This window comes from Populus nigra, chromosome 2 (genome assembly GCF_951802175.1).
Source record: "Populus nigra chromosome 2, ddPopNigr1.1, whole genome shotgun sequence".
Taxonomy (NCBI): domain Eukaryota; kingdom Viridiplantae; phylum Streptophyta; class Magnoliopsida; order Malpighiales; family Salicaceae; genus Populus; species Populus nigra.
The window spans coordinates 14,424,482-14,429,481 of record NC_084853.1 but is presented as its reverse complement, the minus strand read 5'-3'; positions in this window follow the sequence as shown (position 1 = coordinate 14,429,481).

Here is a 5,000-nt window from a genome sequence, read left to right as displayed (position 1 = left end):
TGCAGCGCCTAGCCTCTCCCACGCGGGGGGCAGGCCAGAGCGCGGGGGGCCAGGGCCCGAAGGCAGCCCCCCCGCGGGCGAGAGAGCAAGCCAGCAGGGGCTGTCGCCTGCCGCGGCCAGCGACGTCGGGCTGGCCCCTGCAGCGCCTAGCCTCTCCCACGCGGGGGGCAGGCCAGAACGCGGGGGGCCAGGGCCCGAAGGCAGCCCCCCCGCGGGCGAGAGAGCAAGCCAGCAGGGGCTGTCGCCTGCCGCGGCCAGCGACGTCGGGCTGGCCCCTGCCGCGGCCAGCGATGTCGGGCTGTCGCCTGCCGCGGCCAGCGACGTCGGGCTGGCCCCTGCAGCGCCTAGCCTCTCCCACGCAGGGGGCAGGCCAGAACGCGGGGGGCCAGGGCCCGAAGGCAGCCCCCCCGCGGGCGAGAGAGCAAGCCAGCAGGGGCTGTCCGCGCGTCGCGCAGCGCGGCATGGCTGCGGGGGCCGCGCGCGCGCGCCCAAGCGCCCAAGGGCCCCCAAGGGCCCCAGGCCCTCAGGCCCCAGCGCCCCAGCGCCCAGCGCGGGCGGGCGCGCGCGCGCGTGTGGTCTTTGAGGGGCGCCGGCCTGGTGGCTCCCTAAAGAGCAATAAGTGTCATTGCAGCTCTGGCAGGGGGAGACACTACTAGGTCCCAGCTGTCACCCCCCCTCTAAAAAATTCATTTCTTGGTATTTTGAGCTGAAATTTTGCACAGAGGTTGGCAAAAATCCAATCCACCTTCATTAATTTTCCCAGAATTTTTCGAGGTCGGGAAGTATTTGTTTTAATTTTCCTACCATTAGAAATCGAGTAAATCCGCAAAACTAGGAACCGGCCCGGAATGACCCCAAATTCAGTGGGCAGCCTCATAAAAATATGGCTGATTTTACTGGATTGGTTTCATGTGGAAAGCACGACGTTTTCTTGTAGGAATGCGGGAACCCCGGCAGCTCGCCTGCCGCGGCCAGCGACGTCGGGGACGCTGGCCTGCGCTGTCGAGCCCGCGAGGGCTGTCTCCGCGGCAGGCCCCCCCTGAACGGGGCACGACAGGCCACCGCGCTGGCTCGTCCAGCGTCGACAGTCCCTCGTCCAGGTTTCAGATCGCGCCAAGTCGAACCCATGACCTGCTCAAGCCATCGTGCGCTGCCGAATTCGCATCTGCGTGTAGGCTGCCATTCCACGCGGCAGCCCCTGTTTTCGTCAGCGTGCCCCCCTGACGAATTTTCCTGCCTGGCCCAGTCCAGCGTCCAGCCCCTGTTCGTCGAAAAATCTGCGCTGCCGATTTTCCACGCGGCAGCCCCTCTTTTCGTCAGCGTGCCCCCCTGACGAATTTTCCTGCCTGGCCCGGCCAGTCCAGCCCCTGTTCGTCGAAAAATCTGCGCTGCCGATTTTCCACGCGGCAGCCCCTCTTTTCGTCAGCGTGCCCCCCTGACGAATTTTCCTGCCTGGCCCGGCCGGTCCAGCATCCAGCCCCTGTTCGTCGAAAAATCTGCGCTGCCGATTTTCCACGCGGCAGCCCCTGTTTTCCTCAGCGTGCCCCCCTGACGAATGTTCGTCGAAAAATCTGCGCTGCCGATTTTCCACGCGGCAGCCCCTCTTTTCGTCAGCGTGCCCCCCTGACGAATGTTCGTCGAAAAATCTGCGCTGCCGATTTTCCACGCGGCAGCCCCTCTTTTCGTCAGCGTGCCCCCTGACGAATTTTCCTGCCTGGCCCAGTCCAGCGTCCAGCCCCTGTTCGTCGAAAAATCTGCGCTGCCGATTTTCCACGCGGCAGCCCCTCTTTTCGTCAGCGTGCCCCCCTGACGAATTTTCCTGCCTGGCCCGGCCGGTCCAGCCCCTGTTCGTCGAAAAATCTGCGCTGCCGATTTTCCACTCCGCAGCCCCTGTTTTCGTCAGCGTGCCCCCCTGACGAATTTTCCTGCCTGGCCCGGCCAGTCCAGCGCCCAGCCCCTGTTCGTCGAAAAATCTGCGCTGCCGATTTTCCCCGACGAACCTGCAGCTGCACAAATCCGCGCTGCCACTGCCCCATTGTCTGGACCAACAGTCTTTTCCATCAAGCCCTGGACTATAAATCGTCCAGACTCATCGCCAGCACCCGCTGCCGATTCTGCCGACTTTGCCGATTTCGTCGGCGCTGCCGATTCCAACACTGCCCGCCGTGCCTGAACCAGCGCTGTTTCGTCAGCGTGTCCCCTTGACGAATTTCCCTGCCTGGCCTGGACAGTCCATCTTCCAGCCCATGTTCATCGAAAAATCTGCACTGCCGATTTCCCCGACGAACCTGCAGCTGCACAAATCTGTGCTGCCGATTTCCCCCCCTGTCGGCATGGCTGCCGCTGCCCCGATGTCCAGACCAACAGTCTTTTTTGTCGACTTTGCCGATTTTGTCCGCGCTGCCGATTCCAACACTACCCCCTGCATCCAAACCAGCATTGTTTCGTCAGCTCTTCCCCTGACGATTTTAGCCCTGTAACAAACAGTAGGCCTCCAATCCCGCCAACGGGAGCCAAGTTGATAGGGAAGAGAATTGAATGACGCGCCTGGTCCTCGCACCCCGCCACCCGAGGGGCCTTTTTCCCGGCAGCCTCTGAAAAACTCTAGCTTTCACGGTCCTCGCCGCCCCTCACCACCATGGCAGGCCTCTAATCCCACCCATCAGCAGTTGTAGCCGATAGGGCAGTGATTTGAATGACGCGTCGCGGGCCTCCGGGTCATCTCACCCGGCCATTAATTGGAGCGTTTTTGGCTGGCCGAGGATGGGGGGATGGATCTCTTCTTCCGAAAAAGCAAACAGTACATCGGGAGTTATGTTGACGGGGCATGGAATTGAATGACCCGTCGCGGGCCGCCGGGTCATCTCACCCGGCCATCCCGGGGAGCGTTTTTCCCGGCAGCATCGGGGAAACTCTTGCTTTCACTGCCCGCTGCCCAAGTCCCCACTCGAATCGGCCCCCCGCGCCAACAAGCCAACGCTGCCGAATCGGCAGACACTGCTGCCGAATCTGCCGACACTGCCCCGCGGGCTGCCACTGCCCCAGTGTCTAAACCAGCGGTCTTTCTCATCGAGCCTTGGACTATCCAGTCCGTCCTGACTCATCGCCAGCACCTGCTGCCGATTCTGCCGACTTTGCCGATTTTCTCGGCGCTGCCGATTCCAACACTGCGCCCACCGTGTCTGAACCAGCGCTGTTTCGTCAGCGTGTCCCCTCGATGAATTTTCCTGCCTGGCCTGGACAGTCCACCGTCCAGCCCGTGTTCGTCGAAAAATCTGCGCTGCCGATTCTGCCGACTTTGCCGATTTCGTCGGCGCTGCCGATTCCAACACTGCCCGCCGTGCCTGAACCAGCGCTGTTTCGTCAGCGTGTCCCCTCGACAAATTTTCCTGCCTGGCCTGGACAGTCCATCGCCCAGCCCATGTTCGTCGCAAAATCTGCGCTGCCGATTTTCCCCGACGAACCTGCAGCCGCACAAATCTGCGCTGCCGAATCTGCCGACACTGTCCCGCGGGCTGCCACTGCCCCAGTGTCTAAACCAGCAGTCTTTCTCGTCGAGCCTTGGACTATCCAGCCCGTCCAGACCCATCGCCAGCACCCGCTGCCGATTCTGCCGACTTTGCCGATTTCGTCGGCGCTGCCGATTCCACCACTGCCCGCCGTGCCTGAACCAGCGCTGTTTCGTCAGCGTGTCCCCTCGATGAATTTTCCTGCATGGCCCGGCCAGTCCAGCGTCCAGCCCATGTTCGTCGAAAAATCTGCGCTGCCGATTCTGCCGACTTTGCCGATTTCGTCGGCGCTGCCGATTCCAACACTGCCCGCCGTGCCTGAACCAGCGCTGTTTCGTCAGCGTGTCCCCTCGACAAATTTTCCTGCCTGGCCTGGACAGTCCACCGTCCAGCCCGTGTTCGTCGAAAAATCTGCGCTGCCGATTCTGCCGACTTTGCCGATTTCGTCGGCGCTGCCGATTCCAACACTGCCCGCCGTGCCTGAACCAGCGCTGTTTCGTCAGCGTGTCCCCTCGACAAATTTTCCTGCCTGGCCTGGACAGTCCATCGCCCAGCCCATGTTCGTCGCAAAATCTGCGCTGCCGATTTTCCCCGACGAACCTGCAGCCGCACAAATCTGCGCTGCCGAATCTGCCGACACTGTCCCGCGGGCTGCCACTGCCCCAGTGTCTAAACCAGCAGTCTTTCTCGTCGAGCCTTGGACTATCCAGCCCGTCCAGACCCATCGCCAGCACCCGCTGCCGATTCTGCCGACTTTGCCGATTTCGTCGGCGCTGCCGATTCCACCACTGCCCGCCGTGCCTGAACCAGCGCTGTTTCGTCAGCGTGTCCCCTCGATGAATTTTCCTGCATGGCCCGGCCAGTCCAGCGTCCAGCCCATGTTCGTCGAAAAATCTGCGCTGCCGATTCTGCCGACTTTGCCGATTTCGTCGGCGCTGCCGATTCCAACACTGCCCGCCGTGCCTGAACCAGCGCTGTTTCGTCAGCGTGTCCCCTCGACAAATTTTCCTGCCTGGCCTGGACAGTCCATCGTCCAGCCCATGCTCGTCGAAAAATCTGCGCTGCCGATTTTCCCCGACGAACCTGCAGCCGCACAAATCTGCGCTGCCGAATCTGCCAACACTGTCCCGCGGGCTGCCACTGCCCCAGTGTCTCAACCTGCGGTCTTTCTCGTTGAGCCTTGGACTATCCAGCCCGTCCAGACCCATCGCCAGCACCCGCTGCCAATTCTGCCGACTTTGCCGGTTTCATCGGCGCTGCCGATTCCAACACTGCGCCCACCGTGTCTAAACCAGCGCTGTTTCTTCAGCGTGTCCCCTCGATGAATTTTCCTGCATGGCCCGGCCAGTCCAGCGTCCAGCCCATGTTCGTCGAAAAATCTGCGCTGCCGATTCCCCCCTGTTGGCATGGCTGCCGCTGCCCCCTTGTCTGGACCAACAGTCTTTTCCGTCAAGCCCTGGACCATAAATCGTGCAGACTCACAGTCAGCAC